Genomic DNA, 19,479 nt, shown 5'->3' with positions numbered 1-19,479 from the left:
AATCATAAAGGGTGATCTGATACTTTTTCAATCTTCATTAAGGATATATCAAGACTTTCCAAAAGTGTTTAAAGGACTTTATATGATAGGATAAGTCATCCAGCTATTTCATTAAGTTTGTCTTATCCTTAAAACTCCTGATCAGATCAAATCTCCATTAAGCGTGCTCTTTAAGTGAATTTCCATAAATAGCAGATGCTCTCATAAATGCGCGAGATTTCCTTGAATAAATATGATGTTGTAACATGTTTTCCAACATCTTGTTAGTATATTTGTTTTAGCAAAATTAAGCCAATTCAAATATCCAACAATCTCCCCCTTTGGCAATTTTTGGCTAAAACAATTACAGGCCATTACCCTTGAGAGATTAAAAAGCGCAATCCTTCAAATCACCATGGTCACACAAAAGAAGGAATAATGTTAGAGCATCATTTAAACAAAATTTCACATAGGTGAAAAATGTATGCATCAAAGGCAGCAGCAGCGGAGTTATCATCAAAAAGCCTCGAGCAAAATAAAACGTGGTTTTAGAGCAAATGATTAATCATATCATATGTCATATGTCATCAAAGGTGTTGTGACATATGGGAGCACATCTTCTAGCACCTGTTCGTCCAATCAGGGCAGCATCCATTCAGTAGCAAACTCCCCCTGACTTCATCAGCTTGTGCATCATCTCAGGGTAAAATTTTTACTCCCCCTGAATACTTGCTTACTGCTACTTAAAACATGTCATAACAAAAGACACAACAACATGTAGCAGAAACAAACAAACCAAAATACTACTCCCCCTTTTTAGCCACAAAATGTGCCAAAACAGGAAAGTTAAGTATCCAAAGTGCAGAATTAAACAAAATACAGACCATGCACTCAGAAGGTGCTAAAATCCAGGGCACAAACAACCCACAAACCAAATAACAAAGTGCAGTAAAAAACAGTAAACAGATTACAAAATCATTCATCATCACTGCTATCAGAGGCTTCATCCTCATCTGTAGCAGTATCATAACCTTCTTCCTCATCTGCATTGTTTTGTTCACCTGCAGCAGCCACATTTGCACTAGCTTTCACAGGTACCTCATCAGCTTCCAATCCTTCAATCATCTGCAAGAACACTTTCTTCCTTTCCTCAAGCTCAGCCTGCTGTTTATCTATTTCCTGACATTGAACCTTTAAACCAGCAATAATCTCCTTTTTGGTCATAACACCAGCTCCAGCAGCAGATGTCCCAACATGATCAGTAACATTGTGATTACCAAAAAGCTTATGATGAAAAGTAAAACCAGATTCTCTCTTCTTTGGTGTGTCAGTCACAACCTTGATGTCTGGATATTGGGCCAAGATAATTCCACATAGCAAAGATGGAAATGTTATTGGCATCTTCACAGCAGTTGATCTAATATGCTTGATGGTTTGATCAAAAATAAAGGTCCCATAGTCATAGTCAAACTTGGTTCCTACAGCATATATAAATCTACCCAGGTTTGTAGCAACATTGGTTGCATGCTTGGTTGGCACCCAATTTGTTGACCCTATCCTATTGAGGATGGCATATTTGACATTCAATTTACTAGTGGGTATCAGCTTCTTTGTGGGCCAGACCTTAACCTTACCAGCAGTTATTTCAGCACTCACAACATCATTAGCAACCTCTAATTCAGCCTTAGGTTCTACAGATCTTCCTAAGTAATTATTGATCACTACAGGAGAAAAATTGATACATTTACCTCTGACAAAAACTTTGTGGTAGTCCTTGCTCAGTGGGTTATCACATTCTTCAGGGATGTTCACAAGAAACTCTTTCACCAGCAGCTCATAGCAGGGACTGAAGTCACAAACTGTCTTCATCAGACCAGCTTCCTTGATGTAGTCAAAGATGTCTTGACATTTGAGAGCATCTTTGGTCAGTTCCCTTTCAACAGCCAATCTCCTTTGATAGATATAGTCTCATCTCAGTGCAAAGGCAGCACGATGGAAAGAGATGTTATCACATGGGGCTTCTTCAACACCTTGAGGAGCCTTCTTTGCAATAGACTTCTTAGGGTTGGGAGATGAGATTATGGTGACATCTTCAGCAGCATCATAATCTGAGTCACTGGATGACTCTTTCTTCCTCTTCAGTGTATCCTTTTTCTTGCCAGGAGGGGAGAGAACCTTACTCCAACCTTTGACTGGTCCAACACCTTTTGTTTTCACTCTTGGTGCAGGAGTCTTGCTCGTAGTGGCCACAGCCTTCCCTGTACAGCTTCTCAACCTTTTTGTTATACCACCAGTTGGTTTTACAGCAGTCTTGGCGGTGACATAATCATCAACATCTACTACATCCTTTTCTTTTTCCTTCTCAGCTTCTGCAGATTTGTCAGCTTCAATCTCTGGTTCTTCGGTGGGGATGGACTGGTTGCTTTCTTCAGATTGAGTGTCCCCTTCATTATCAGAAGTACCCTCATCAGCAGTTCCAGTTTCTTCATATGTGGACTCAGATGTTGTGACAGTTGTCTCAACATTTTTTTCAGCAGCAGTTTCCTTCACAGGTTCTTCCTCAGCAGTTGCAGTTTCAACTTCTTCATTCACATTCAAGGATGTTTCAACATCCTCCATGACAACTTCTTCAGTAACAACAGGGGTTGATTTTTCAGCCACCATCTCAGCAATTGTTGGTGATTTATTAGCAGTTTCTGTTTCAACCTCTGTAGGAGTGTCTTCCATCTCAGTTTCAACAGGAATAGAATTAAGATCTCTCTTTTCAGCTTCAGATCCCAAATTTTCTTGATTAGGGTTACCAGCAATTGAAATAAGTGTTTCAACAACTTCAGACACATATATAGGGTTCTGAGATTCAACTTCAGTTGTTTTCTCAGATGTGTTAACATTCGATTCAAAAACCAAATCAGACATAGAAAGAGCAAACTTAGATTTATAATCCCTTCTATTCCTTTTAGAAGTTCCTTTCTCAGATTTATTATCAGATGGTGAGATAGCATCACTTACTTTTGAAGTTTTCTTCTTTTCAACCGATTTTCCCTTCCCTTTCTTCTCAGCAACACTTGATTGGACTTTGGGTTTGGAAGCACGAACAGTTGTAACCGGTACAGCATCCTTGATGATTTTTTAGGGTTCGATCTTTGCTTTTGATCGAGTAGAACGACCGGACTTTGTAGTTTGGGAAGATTCAGACATGTTTGGATGATGATTTTTGAGTTTTAGGAAGTTGAATGGATGAAAGTTGAAGTTGGAAGTGGAAGAATAGGGTTCACGATAAAAAATTAGGATTTGAGTGGAAGTGTATTGATAGCGTGTACAGACACATTTAAGGGAAGTTTGTAATGATTTCCCTAAATTAGCGTGCATTGATTGATGGGAGAGAAAACGGTTTCCTTTTGCACGCCTCAACTGCTGTAACTGTTATGCTTCTTCATGCAGGCAAATTCCCAATTTGCCCCTTAAAAATTCAAACTGATTAGCATCAAGCGCCTTTGTAAAAATGTCAGCTAGCTGTTCACTTGTATCAATGTGCTTGAGTTCCACACAATTTTCTTCAACAAGGTCTCTGATGAAATGATGCCTGATGTCTATGTGTTTGGTTCTTGAGTGTTGAACTGGATTCTTTGATATATTGATTGCACTCAAGTTGTCACAATATAATGTCATGACATCTTGGTTGACATTATATTCTTTCAGCATCTGTTTCATCCACATCAGCTGGGAACAACTGCTACCTGCAGCTATGTATTCAGCCTCTGCAGTAGATAGAGACACACAATTCTGCTTCTTGCTGAACCATGAGATTAAATTGTCACCCAAAAAGAAGCATCCTCCTGAGGTACTCTTCCTATCATCAGCACTTCCAGCCCAATCTGCATCACAATACCCTATCAAAGTAGAATTCTTTGTCTGGGAGTACAGAATCCCATAATCACTGGTGCCCTTTATATACTTCAGAATCCTTTTGACTTGTACAAGATGGCTCATCTTTGGCTTGGCTTGATATCTTGCACAAACACCCACAGCAAAGGTGATGTCTGGTCTACTAGCTGTAAGATACAAGAGACTGCCAATCATGCTCCTGTATAGGCTTTGGTCAACATCAATGCCATTCTCATCTTTGGTTAGCTTCAGATGTGTAGCAGCTGGAGTTCTCTTGTGTGCTGCAGTGTCCATTCCAAACTTCTTGATCATATTCTTCGCATACTTGCTTTGAGAAACAAATATGGTGTCTTCCATTTGTTTGACTTGCAGACCAAGGAAATATGTCAGCTCACCTACCAAACTCATTTCAAACTCTGATTGCATTTGTTGTACAAAATGTTGCACCATCTTTTCAGACATTCCACCAAATACTATGTCATCAACATAAATCTGGGCAATCATCAGCTTCTCTTCTTGTTCTTTAACAAACAAGGTTTTGTCATGGCCTCCTTTTCTGTATCCTTGACTAACAAGAAAATTTGTCAGCCTTTCGTACCAGGCCCTTGGAGCCTGTTTCAGTCCATAAAGAGCCTTCTTCAGCTTGTACACATGATCAGGATTAGCAGGGTCTACAAAACCTTTTGGCTACTCCACATAAACTTCTTCATGTAAGTACCCATTAAGAAAAGCACTCTTGACATCCATTTGGTACAGCTTAAATTTGAAGATGCATGCTATACCAAGAAGTAGCCTAATAGATTCCAGTCTTGCTACTGGCGCAAATGTTTCATCAAAATCAAGTCCTTCAACCTGAGTATACCCTTGAGCCACTAATCTTGCCTTGTTTCTTGTTACAACACCATTTTCATCTGACTTGTTCTTGAACACCCATTTTGTGCCTATGACATTAACATCATTGGGTCTAGGAACAAGATCTCACACATCACTTCTTCTAAACTGAGTTAGTTCATCTTGCATGGCTTCTATCCAAAACTCATCAGTGAGAGCCTCTTTTACATTTTTAGGCTCAACCTTTGAGACAAAACATGAATTAGTAACCACTTCATTTGTCCTTCTGGTAGCAATTCCCTGGTCAGGATTTCCTATGATGAGATCCTTGGGATGGTTCTTCTGTATTCTTATTGAAGGAACTTTTCTCACAGGACCAGGTGTAGGAATTATTGATTCATCATCTAAATCAGATTCTTTCTCTGCTACAGCTTCTTCAGATGTTGGCAAAGTTGTTGCAACATCATCTTCAGTATCAGATGTTTTAGCAGATGTCAAATCATCTATCACAACATTGATAGATTCTACTATTACCTTGGTTCTCTGGTTGTAAACTCTATAGGCCCTGCTGTTTGTTGAGTATCCAAGAAACAATCCTTCTTCACTTTTAGGATCCATTTTTCTTCTGTGCTCTCTATCAGATAGGATATAGCACTTACTTCCAAACACATGAAAGTGTTTGACAGTTGGTTTTCTGCCTTTCCACAGTTCATATAGTGTAGTAGAAGTTCCAGTTCTGAGTGTGACACGATTGTGAATATAACAAGCAGTATGCATGGCCTCAGCCCAGAATTGATATGGAAGATGTTTTGCATGCAACATCACTCTGGCTGACTCTTGTATTGTCCTGTTCTTCCTCTCAACAACACCATTTTGTTGAGGTGTGATTGGAGCTGAGAATTCATGCTTGATTCCTTCAGAGATGCAGAATTCAAGAAAGCTTGCATTCTCAAATTCTTTACCATGATCACTTCGTATCCTTACAATAGCAGAGTTCTTTTCTCTTTGGAGTTGAAGACAGAGTTCTTTGAATGCATCAAAACTTTCAGATTTGTCTTTTAGAAATTCAATCCATGTGAACCTTGAAAAGTCATCTACCATGACAAACGCGTACCTTTTTCCTCCAAGGCTCTCCACTTGCATTGGCCCCATCAGGTCTATGTGCAGTAATTCTAGAACCCTTGTTGTGGTAAGATGTTGCAACTTTGGATGCGACATCTTTGTCTGTTTCCCTATTTGACATTCTCCACATATACTTCCTTCCTCAATTTTGAGTTTTGGAAGACCTCTGATTGCCTCTTTAGCTATTGCCTTCTTCATGCCTTTGAGGTGCAGGTGGACAAGTTTTTGATGCCACAACTTTACCTCATCTTCTTTACTAATAAGACATGTTGGTACATCTTCTTCCTTAGGGATCCAGAGATAGCAGTTGTCTCTTGATCTTACTCCTTTCATCAACAGCTCTCCTTGCTCGTTTGTAACTAGGCATTCAGCTTTTGTGAAGTTAACTTTCATGCCTTGATCACAAAGTTGGCTTATACTGATTAGATTAGCTTTAAGCCCTTTTACAAGCAGCACATTATCTAGCTTTGGTAAGCCATGGTTTGCAAGTTTACCAACTCCCTTGATCTCTCCTTTGGCTCCATCTCCAAAGGTTACAAAACTGGTAGCATATGACTTCAAGTCTTCAAGATAGTGTTCAACACCTGTCATGTGTCTAGAACAGCCACTATCAAAGTACCAGGTTTCTCTTGAAGAAGCTCTCAAGGATGTATGAGCTATTAGACCTGTGATCTTCTTCTTTTCTCTCCATTCCTGTCTTGTTGTAACATTAGGGAAGACAGGAGTATAGAATTCTTGATGAACTCTCCTTGGATATCCATGCAGCCTATAGCAGAAAGGCCTAATATGTCCTTTCCTTCCACAATGATGACATGTCCAGTTATAGAACCTGGGCACAGGATGTTCCATAAGATGTTGCGACAATCCTCCTGACACAAACGTGTTGTTGATTGGAGTATGTATAGTGGCATTGTTGAACTTCATCTGTTGCTTTACTCTTTCATGTTCAAAACCAATGGGCTTAGGTTTCCCGTAGTTTTGTCTTTGTAACATTTCCTCAAAGGCATCAGTACCTTTGGTCATCATTTTAGCCACTTTTGTGACTTGATCCAAGTCAGCATTTAACTTGGTCACTTCTTCACCTTGTTCAGCAACTTTACACAAGAGGTTAGACTTCTCCATTTCCAACTGTTGAATTTGACTATTCTGATCTTCAACCTTAATGTTGAGATTTTCAATGTTCATGAGTAAGTCATTTTTCTCAGCTTGTAGTTTACCATTGATCTTCTTTTGTTTCTCTAATGCTTTGCAAACTTCTATACTTCTATTATGAAGATCTTTATAAGTAGCAGCTAGTTCTTCATAAGTTACCTCCTCATCACATGATTCTGAGTCAGATACACAAACCCCGGTTAAAGCATTAACAAATTTGGCAGATTCTTCCTCCTCTGAATCTGTATCAGACCATGAAACCACAAGGCTTTTCTTTTGCCTTTTTAGAAAGGTTGGACATTCAGGTCTGATATGGCCAAAACCTTCACATTCATGACATCTAACTCCTCTTTCATCTTCATTTGCCTTTTTCTGAGAACTGGACTGTTTGTTGTAGTTGAATCGACCATTTGGCTTGGACCTTTGATCTACTTTCTTCATCAATTTGTTGAATTGTCTCCCTAGCATAGCCATAGACTCAACTAAACTAAGCTTTCTTCTCCTTCAGATTCAACTTGTAAGTCAGCAGCATTGCTTTTTGAGGAAAAGGCTAGATTCTTATCTTTCTTTTCATTCCTCCTGTTCAAGCCAATTTCATAGGTCTGAAGTGATCCTATGAGTTCATCTAAGTTTAGGCTGGAGAGATCATGAGCCTCCTCAATGGCTGTCACCTTCATATCAAATCTTTTAGGCAAAGATCTGAGTATTTTTCCAACCAACTCCTCATCTGAGATAGGTTTTCCAAGCGCATCAAATGAATTTGCGAAATCAAGCACATTCATTTGAAAGTCATGAATGGTTTCTTCCTCCTTCATTCTGAGATTCTCAAAATTAGTTTTGAGCATCTGAAGCTTAGATAGCTTTACTTTTGATGTTCCTTCATGAGCCTTTCTCAGAATTTCCCAGGCATGCTTAGCAGTAATACATCTCTTTACAAGCCTGAACATGTTAGCATCCACACCATTGAAAATATCATACAAGGCTTTGGAGTTGCCAAGTGCCAGATCATCCTCATCTTTTGTCCATTCATCATGTGGCTTCTTAACATCAGTTTTATTGCCATCTTTGTCAAGAACCATTGGTGGTTCCCATCCACGTAACACAGCCTTCCATGTCCTGCTGTCAATTGATTTTATGAAAGCCTCCATACGAGATTTCCAATAATCATAGTTCTCAGGACCTGTCAGTAAAGGGGGTTTAGACACTGACCCTCCTTCTTTATCCATTGTACCAGAAAGTACTCTCCCTGGAGCTCACCCAAAATAACAGAACAGGGTGCCTGCTCTGATGTCAATTGAAATTCTGGTATCACTAGAATGATGTTACCTAAGATGTCCCAACAACTACTTTGTGAATAATGTTGTTTTCTATTGTTGGCACATCTAATATCACATATAAAAACTGACAGAGAATAAATAAATGACACAAGTAATTGTTAACCCAGTTCAGCCAACTGCCTACTCTGGGGGATACCAATCCAGGAAGGAAATCCACTAATAGCTCTAGTTACTAAGACCTCCAGCAAACCCTAGGATTTACGCCTTAAACTAAGACCTCCAGCAAACCCTTGGTTTACGCCTTATAACCTCGACACTACTCATGCAACTTCTGCCTAGGAACTCCTAGACATGAGATCCCATCTCACTTCCACTCACACAACACAACCTGTGTTGTTTAAACAATGTTAGGAATGATGTGGCGACAACTTGCCAAGACAACACTTCACTTTTGCTTAAAAGCTTCAAGTGAATCACACACGGTAAACTCCGTACTTCAAAGCTTAGGAGTCACCTTAAAATAATAAACTTACTTCTTAACTCGTGTTATAGAATCCACAAGCAAGAATTACAATCAAACAATAAAAGACTCAACAAAGACTCAATATGTGTAACTAATACTTTTCAATTGAGATACCTAGTCTTGAGCTTGGTCTTTGTATATATAATGATTAGGCACGCTCCTCTTTCTTCACAAATGCTCAGACGCTCCTTGAGAATCATAAAGGGTGATCTGATACTTTTTCAATCTTCATTAAGGATATATCAAGACTTTCCAAAAGTGTTTAAAGGACTTTATATGATAGGATAAGTCATCCAGCTATTTCATTAAGTTTGTCTTATCCTTAAAACTCCTGATCAGATCAAATCTCCATTAAGCGTGCTCTTTAAGTGAATTTCCATAAATAGCAGATGCTCTCATAAATGCGCGAGATTTCCTTGAATAAATATGATGTTGTAACATGTTTTCCAACATCTTGTTAGTATATTTGTTTTAGCAAAATTAAGCCAATTCAAATATCCAACAATCTCCCCCTTTGGCAATTTTTGGCTAAAACAATTACAGGCCATTACCCTTGAGAGATTAAAAAGCGCAATCCTTCAAATCACCATGGTCACACAAAAGAAGGAATAATGTTAGAGCATCATTTAAACAAAATTTCACATAGGTGAAAAATGTATGCATCAGAGGCAGCAGCAGCGGAGTTATCATCAAAAAGCCTCGAGCAAAATAAAACGTGGTTTTAGAGCAAATGATTAATCATATCATATGTCATATGTCATCAAAGGTGTTGTGACATATGGGAGCACATCTTCTAGCACCTGTTCGTCCAATCAGGGCAGCATCCATTCAGTAGCAAACTCCCCCTGACTTCATCAGCTTGTGCATCATCTCAGGGTAAAATTTTTACTCCCCCTGAATACTTGCTTACTGCTACTTAAAACATGTCATAACAAAAGACACAACAACATGTAGCAGAAACAAACAAACCAAAATACTACTCCCCCTTTTTAGCCACAAAATGTGCCAAAACAGGAAAGTTAAGTATCCAAAGTGCAGAATTAAACAAAATACAGACCATGCACTCAGAAGGTGCTAAAATCTAGGGCACAAACAACCCACAAACCAAATAACAAAGTGCAGTAAAAAACAGTAAACAGATTACAAAATCATTCATCATCACTGCTATCAGAGGCTTCATCCTCATCTGTAGCAGTATCATAACCTTCTTCCTCATCTGCATTGTTTTGTTCACCTGCAGCAGCCACATTTGCACTAGCTTTCACAGGTACCTCATCAGCTTCCAATCCTTCAATCATCTGCAAGAACACTTTCTTCCTTTCCTCAAGCTCAGCCTGCTGTTTATCTATTTCCTGACATTGAACCTTTAAACCAGCAATAATCTCCTTTTTGGTCATAACACCAGCTCCAGCAGCAGATGTCCCAACATGATCAGTAACATTGTGATTACCAAAAAGCTTATGATGAAAAGTAAAACCAGATTCTCTCTTCTTTGGTGTGTCAGTCACAACCTTGATGTCTGGATATTGGGCCAAGATAATTCCACATAGCAAAGATGGAAATGCTATTGGCATCTTCACAGCAGTTGATCTAATATGCTTGATGGTTTGATCAAAAATAAAGGTCCCATAGTCATAGTCAAACTTGGTTCCTACAGCATATATAAATCTACCCAGGTTTGTAGCAACATTGGTTGCATGCTTGGTTGGCACCCAATTTGTTGACCCTATCCTATTGAGGATGGCATATTTGACATTCAATTTACTAGTGGGTATCAGCTTCTTTGTGGGCCAGACCTTAACCTTACCAGCAGTTATTTCAGCACTCACAACATCATTAGCAACCTCTAATTCAGCCTTAGGTTCTACAGATCTTCCTAAGTAATTATTGATCACTACAGGAGAAAAATTGATACATTTACCTCTGACAAAAACTTTGTGGTAGTCCTTGCTCAGTGGGTTATCACATTCTTCAGGGATGTTCACAAGAAACTCTTTCACCAGCAGCTCATAGCAGGGACTGAAGTCACAAACTGTCTTCATCAGACCAGCTTCCATGATGTAGTCAAAGATGTCTTGACATTTGAGAGCATCTTTGGTCAGTTCCCTTTCAACAGCCAATCTCCTTTGATAGATATAGTCTCATCTCAGTGCAAAGGCAGCACGATGGAAAGAGATGTTATCACATGGGGCTTCTTCAACACCTTGAGGAGCCTTCTTTGCAATAGACTTCTTAGGGTTGGGAGATGAGATTATGGTGACATCTTCAGCAGCATCATAATCTGAGTCACTGGATGACTCTTTCTTCCTCTTCAGTGTATCCTTTTTCTTGCCAGGAGGGGAGAGAACCTTACTCCAACCTTTGACTGGTCCAACACCTTTTGTTTTCACTCTTGGTGCAGGAGTCTTGCTCGTAGTGGCCACAGCCTTCCCTATACAGCTTCTCAACCTTTTTGTTATACCACCAGTTTGTTTTACAGCAGTCTTGGCGGTGACATAATCATCAACATCTACTACATCCTTTTCTTTTTCCTTCTCAGCTTCTGCAGATTTGTCAGCTTCAATCTCTGGTTCTTCGGTGGGGATGGACTGGTTGCTTTCTTCAGATTGAGTGTCCCCTTCATTATCAGAAGTACCCTCATCAGCAGTTCCAGTTTCTTCATATGTGGACTCAGATGTTGTGACAGTTGTCTCAACATTTTTTTCAGCAGCAGTTTCCTTCACAGGTTCTTCCTCAGCAGTTGCAGTTTCAACTTCTTCATTCACATTCAAGGATGTTTCAACATCCTCCATGACAACTTCTTCAGTAACAACAGGGGTTGATTTTTCAGCCACCATCTCAGCAATTGTTGGTGATTTATTAGCAGTTTCTGTTTCAACCTCTGTAGGAGTGTCTTCCATCTCAGTTTCAACAGGAATAGAATTAAGATCTCTCTTTTCAGCTTCAGATCCCAAATTTTCTTGATTAGGGTTACCAGCAATTGAAATAAGTGTTTCAACAACTTCAGACACATATATAGGGTTCTGAGATTCAACTTCAGTTGTTTTCTCAGATGTGTTAACATTCGATTCAAAAACCAAATCAGACATAGAAAGAGCAAACTTAGATTTATAATCCCTTCTATTCCTTTTAGAAGTTCCTTTCTCAGATTTATTATCAGATGGTGAGATAGCATCACTTACTTTTGAAGTTTTCTTCTTTTCAACCGATTTTCCCTTCCCTTTCTTCTCAGCAACACTTGATTGGACTTTGGGTTTGGAAGCACGAACAGTTGTAACCGGTACAGCATCCTTGATGATTTTTTAGGGTTCGATCTTTGCTTTTGATCGAGTAGAACGACCGGACTTTGTAGTTTGGGAAGATTCAGACATGTTTGGATGATGATTTTTGAGTTTTAGGAAGTTGAATGGATGAAAGTTGAAGTTGGAAGTGGAAGAATAGGGTTCACGATAAAAAATTAGGATTTGAGTGGAAGTGTATTGATAGCGTGTACAGACACATTTAAGGGAAGTTTGTAATGATTTCCCTAAATTAGCGTGCATTGATTGATGGGAGAGAAAACGGTTTCCTTTTGCACGCCTCAACTGCTGTAACTATTATGCTTCTTCATGCAGGCAAATTCCCAATTTGCCCCTTAAAAATTCAAACTGATTAGCATCAAGCGCCTTTGTAAAAATGTCAGCTAGCTGTTCACTTGTATCAATGTGCTTGAGTTCCACACAATTTTCTTCAACAAGGTCTCTGATGAAATGATGCCTGATGTCTATGTGTTTGGTTCTTGAGTGTTGAACTGGATTCTTTGATATATTGATTGCACTCAAGTTGTCACAATATAATGTCATGACATCTTGGTTGACATTATATTCTTTCAGCATCTGTTTCATCCACATCAGCTGGGAACAACTGCTACCTGCAGCTATGTATTCAGCCTCTGCAGTAGATAGAGATACACAATTCTGCTTCTTGCTGAACCATGAGATTAAATTGTCACCCAAAAAGAAGCATCCTCCTGAGGTACTCTTCCTATCATCAGCACTTCCAGCCCAATCTGCATCACAATACCCTATCAAAGTAGAATTCTTTGTCTGGGAGTACAGAATCCCATAATCACTGGTGCCCTTTATATACTTCAGAATCCTTTTGACTTGTACAAGATGGCTCATCTTTGGCTTGGCTTGATATCTTGCACAAACACCCACAGCAAAGGTGATGTCTGGTCTACTAGCTGTAAGATACAAGAGACTGCCAATCATGCTCCTGTATAGGCTTTGGTCAACATCAATGCCATTCTCATCTTTGGTTAGCTTCAGATGTGTAGCAGCTGGAGTTCTCTTGTGTGCTGCAGTGTCCATTCCAAACTTCTTGATCATATTCTTCGCATACTTGCTTTGAGAAACAAATATGGTGTCTTCCATTTGTTTGACTTGCAGACCAAGGAAATATGTCAGCTCACCTACCAAACTCATTTCAAACTCTGATTGCATTTGTTGTACAAAATGTTGCACCATCTTTTCAGACATTCCACCAAATACTATGTCATCAACATAAATCTGGGCAATCATCAGCTTCTCTTCTTGTTCTTTAACAAACAAGGTTTTGTCATGGCCTCCTTTTCTGTATCCTTGACTAACAAGAAAATTTGTCAGCCTTTCGTACCAGGCCCTTGGAGCCTGTTTCAGTCCATAAAGAGCCTTCTTCAGCTTGTACACATGATCAGGATTAGCAGGGTCTACAAAACCTTTTGGCTGCTCCACATAAACTTCTTCATGTAAGTACCCATTAAGAAAAGCACTCTTGACATCCATTTGGTACAGCTTAAATTTGAAGATGCATGCTATACCAAGAAGTAGCCTAATAGATTCCAGTCTTGCTACTGGCGCAAATGTTTCATCAAAATCAAGTCCTTCAACCTGAGTATACCCTTGAGCCACTAATCTTGCCTTGTTTCTTGTTACAACACCATTTTCATCTGACTTGTTCTTGAACACCCATTTTGTGCCTATGACATTAACATCATTGGGTCTAGGAACAAGATCTCACACATCACTTCTTCTAAACTGAGTTAGTTCATCTTGCATGGCTTCTATCCAAAACTCATCAGTGAGAGCCTCTTTTACATTTTTAGGCTCAACCTTTGAGACAAAACATGAATTAGTAACCACTTCATTTGTCCTTCTGGTAGCAATTCCCTGGTCAGGATTTCCTATGATGAGATCCTTGGGATGGTTCTTCTGTATTCTTATTGAAGGAACTTTTCTCACAGGACCAGGTGTAGGAATTATTGATTCATCATCTAAATCAGATTCTTTCTCTGCTACAGCTTCTTCAGATGTTGGCAAAGTTGTTGCAACATCATCTTCAGTATCAGATGTTTTAGCAGATGTCAAATCATCTATCACAACATTGATAGATTCTACTATTACCTTGGTTCTCTGGTTGTAAACTCTATAGGCCCTGCTGTTTGTTGAGTATCCAAGAAACAATCCTTCTTCACTTTTAGGATCCATTTTTCTTCTGTGCTCTCTATCAGATAGGATATAGCACTTACTTCCAAACACATGAAAGTGTTTGACAGTTGGTTTTCTGCCTTTCCACAGTTCATATAGTGTAGTAGAAGTTCCAGTTCTGAGTGTGACACGATTGTGAATATAACAAGCAGTATGCATGGCCTCAGCCCAGAATTGATATGGAAGATGTTTTGCATGCAACATCACTCTGGCTGACTCTTGTATTGTCCTGTTCTTCCTCTCAACAACACCATTTTGTTGAGGTGTGATTGGAGCTGAGAATTCATGCTTGATTCCTTCAGAGATGCAGAATTCAAGAAAGCTTGCATTCTCAAATTCTTTACCATGATCACTTCGTATCCTTACAATAGCAGAGTTCTTTTCTCTTTGGAGTTGAAGACAGAGTTCTTTGAATGCATCAAAACTTTCAGATTTGTCTTTTAGAAATTCAATCCATGTGAACCTTGAAAAGTCATCTACCATGACAAACGCGTACCTTTTTCCTCCAAGGCTCTCCACTTGCATTGGCCCCATCAGGTCTATGTGCAGTAATTCTAGAACCCTTGTTGTGGTAAGATGTTGCAACTTTGGATGCGACATCTTTGTCTGTTTCCCTATTTGACATTCTCCACATATACTTCCTTCCTCAATTTTGAGTTTTGGAAGACCTCTGATTGCCTCTTTAGCTATTGCCTTCTTCATGCCTTTGAGGTGCAGGTGGACAAGTTTTTGATGCCACAACTTTACCTCATCTTCTTTACTAATAAGACATGTTGGTACATCTTCTTCCTTAGGGATCCAGAGATAGCAGTTGTCTCTTGATCTTACTCCTTTCATCAACAGCTCTCCTTGCTCGTTTGTAACTAGGCATTCAGCTTTTGTGAAGTTAACTTTCATGCCTTGATCACAAAGTTGGCTTATACTGATTAGATTAGCTTTAAGCCCTTTTACAAGCAGCACATTATCTAGCTTTGGTAAGCCATGGTTTGCAAGTTTACCAACTCCCTTGATCTCTCCTTTGGCTCCATCTCCAAAGGTTACAAAACTGGTAGCATATGACTTCAAGTCTTCAAGATAGTGTTCAACACCTGTCATGTGTCTAGAACAGCCACTATCAAAGTACCAGGTTTCTCTTGAAGAAGCTCTCAAGGATGTATGAGCTATTAGACCTGTGATCTTCTTCTTTTCTCTCCATTCCTGTCTTGTTGTAACATTAGGGAAGACAGGAGTATAGAATTCTTGATGAACTCTCCTTGGATATCCATGCAGCCTATAGCAGAAAGGCCTAATATGTCCTTTCCTTCCACAATGATGACATGTCCAGTTATAGAACCTGGGCACAGGATGTTCCATAAGATGTTGCGACAATCCTCCTGACACAAACGTGTTGTTGATTGGAGTATGTATAGTGGCATTGTTGAACTTCATCTGTTGCTTTACTCTTTCATGTTCAAAACCAATGGGCTTAGGTTTCCCGTAGTTTTGTCTTTGTAACATTTCCTCAAAGGCATCAGTACCTTTGGTCATCATTTTAGCCACTTTTGTGACTTGATCCAAGTCAGCATTTAACTTGGTCACTTCTTCACCTTGTTCAGCAACTTTACACAAGAGGTTAGACTTCTCCATTTCCAACTGTTGAATTTGGCTATTCTGATCTTCAACCTTAATGTTGAGATTTTCAATGTTCATGAGTAAGTCATTTTTCTCAGCTTGTAGTTTACCATTGATCTTCTTTTGTTTCTCTAATGCTTTGCAAACTTCTATACTTCTATTATGAAGATCTTTATAAGTAGCAGCTAGTTCTTCATAAGTTACCTCCTCATCACATGATTCTGAGTCAGATACACAAACCCCGGTTAAAGCATTAACAAATTTGGCAGATTCTTCCTCCTCTGAATCTGTATCAGACCATGAAACCACAAGGCTTTTCTTTTGCCTTTTTAGAAAGGTTGGACATTCAGGTCTGATATGGCCAAAACCTTCACATTCATGACATCTAACTCCTCTTTCATCTTCATTTGCCTTTTTCTGAGAACTGGACTGTTTGTTGTAGTTGAATCGACCATTTGGCTTGGACCTTTGATCTACTTTCTTCATCAATTTGTTGAATTGTCTCCCTAGCATAGCCATAGACTCAACTAAGCTTTCTTCTCCTTCAGATTCAACTTGTAAGTCAGCAGCATTGCTTTTTGAGGAAAAGGCTAGATTCTTATCTTTCTTTTCATTCCTCCTGTTCAAGCCAATTTCATAGGTCTGAAGTGATCCTATGAGTTCATCTAAGTTTAGGCTGGAGAGATCATGAGCCTCCTCAATGGCTGTCACCTTCATATCAAATCTTTTAGGCAAAGATCTGAGTATTTTTCCAACCAACTCCTCATCTGAGATAGGTTTTCCAAGCGCATCAAATGAATTTGCGAAATCAAGCACATTCATTTGAAAGTCATGAATGGTTTCTTCCTCCTTCATTCTGAGATTCTCAAAATTAGTTTTGAGCATCTGAAGCTTAGATAGCTTTACTTTTGATGTTCCTTCATGAGCCTTTCTCAGAATTTCCCAGGCATGCTTAGCAGTAATACATCTCTTTACAAGCCTGAACATGTTAGCATCCACACCATTGAAAATATCATACAAGGCTTTGGAGTTGCCAAGTGCCAGATCATCCTCATCTTTTGTCCATTCATCATGTGGCTTCTTAACATCAGTTTTATTGCCATCTTTGTCAAGAACCATTGGTGGTTCCCATCCACGTAACACAGCCTTCCATGTCCTGCTGTCAATTGATTTTATGAAAGCCTCCATACGAGATTTCCAATAATCATAGTTCTCAGGACCTGTCAGTAAAGGGGGTTTAGACACTGACCCTCCTTCTTTATCCATTGTACCAGAAAGTACTCTCCCTGGAGCTCACCCAAAATAACAGAACAGGGTGCCTGCTCTGATGTCAATTGAAATTCTGGTATCACTAGAATGATGTTACCTAAGATGTCCCAACAACTACTTTGTGAATAATGTTGTTTTCTATTGTTGGCACATCTAATATCACATATAAAAACTGACAGAGAATAAATAAATGACACAAGTAATTGTTAACCCAGTTCAGCCAACTGCCTACTCTGGGGGATACCAATCCAGGAAGGAAATCCACTAATAGCTCTAGTTACTAAGACCTCCAGCAAACCCTAGGATTTACGCCTTAAACTAAGACCTCCAGCAAACCCTTTGTTTACGCCTTATAACCTCGACACTACTCATGCAACTTCTGCCTAGGAACTCCTAGACATGAGATCCCATCTCACTTCCACTCACACAACACAACCTGTGTTGTTTAAACAATGTTAGGAATGATGTGGCGACAACTTGCCAAGACAACACTTCACTTTTGCTTAAAAGCTTCAAGTGAATCACACACGGTAAACTCCGTACTTCAAAGCTTAGGAGTCACCTTAAAATAATAAACTTACTTCTTAACTCGTGTTATAGAATCCACAAGCAAGAATTACAATCAAACAATAAAAGACTCAACAAAGACTCAATATGTGTAACTAATACTTTTCAATTGAGATACCTAGTCTTGAGCTTGGTCTTTGTATATATAATGATTAGGCACGCTCCTCTTTCTTCACAAATGCTCAGACGCTCCTTGAGAATCATAAAGGGTGATCTGATACTTTTTCAATCTTCATTAAGGATATATCAAGACTTTCCAAAAGTGTTTAAAGGACTTTATATGATAGGATAAGTCATCCAGCTATTTCATTAAGTTTGTCTTATCCTTAAAACTCCTGATCAGATCAAATCTCCATTAAGCGTGCTCTTTAAGTGGATTTCCATAAATAGCAGATGCTCTCATAAATGCGCGAGATTTCCTTGAATAAATATGATGTTGTAACATGTTTTCCAACATCTTGTTAGTATATTTGTTTTAGCAAAATTAAGCCAATTCAAATATCCAACAAAAACTGAATGGGAAAAAATGACGTTGTTAGCTTCATATTGTTCATATTTTTCTTCATCTCAGTTTCAATAATAAGGGGAAACTCTTATTGTTAGCAAGGTACATTTGCCTGATATACCAACAATGGCGAAAATGTTTAAGCCACTTAATCACTTATATATATATATATATATAGCTTCCATGGTGACGAAGTTATAAGCAGCAAAACCGTAAGGGTTAAAAGCGCGTTTGATTATTCGGTTTTCAGTTGCACGTTCAGTGGGAACGGTTGAAACTAACAGTGGAAGCAGTGGAAAGATTGAAAACTTTGCTCTTTCCAACTTAAATTGTATCATGGTTACCTCATCCTCTTCACTTCTTAACCTGCCAGTTAATTGAGCAAATAAATGTTGGATCCTCAGTAGTTTTCTGACTATTTTCGTTGAATCGATTGTAACTTTTTCGCAGACTGCCTGCCAAAACACGCGTGTCGATAAAAGATTATACTCATGTTAACCTAGGAAGGTCTAAAATGAAACAAAACATCGAGTGTTGCATTATATAGTCCACACTTCCAAGGTCGGATTTTTTTTTTCGAAATTTGGAGGACCAAAATTGTGGATTTATAAATGTATTGGGAAGTGTATATCCTTTAATAAAGCAATTCATGCAAACAATTGTAAAACTTGCCTCTAATTTTCTTCTTATGGTCTCTCTTACTATAGTAAACTCGATGTCGTCCTTCAGACTGTATGACCAAAACCAAACAGAAAACAATAAGAAAAAATCACAAGCATCGATGAAAACAACCATTAAACAACAATATTTAAATCAAAGCCTTAAGCAACAAGGTAAACCTGGTAAGCAAGTCAATTTCAATTTGATGGTCTAGTTCTAGTGACACTCCTCTAGCACGGGTTGCGGCCAAAGCATCACTAGTGATATGTAGGCCTTTTCTGTGAAATAGTTGCTCTGGCTATTCATCAAGTACATAAAAATTAAAATGGAAACGTAGCAGTAAAATGTATCATTGCTGCTGATTCAATTCAAAATAGAGTTTCAAGAAAGGTTGTCCACCTTTTGAGGTAAACGAAATCATGCTATTTTGACGAAAAATAGATATCTTGAAATTTTAGCATATCTTGAAATAGTAACTTAATGTGTTTCGAATAAATGCTGGTGCATCAGGCGGCTAAAGGAAAAGCTGGTAAGCATTGTCACCTTCAACCTACAATAGTTTTGATCGAGACATAAGAAACTGGCTACTGC

The sequence above is a fragment of the Trifolium pratense genome, linkage group LG2 (assembly GCF_020283565.1).
Source record: "Trifolium pratense cultivar HEN17-A07 linkage group LG2, ARS_RC_1.1, whole genome shotgun sequence".
Classification (NCBI taxonomy): Eukaryota; Viridiplantae; Streptophyta; class Magnoliopsida; order Fabales; family Fabaceae; genus Trifolium; species Trifolium pratense.
The sequence above is the reverse complement of the archived record's forward strand: the minus strand, read 5'-3'. Positions refer to the sequence as shown.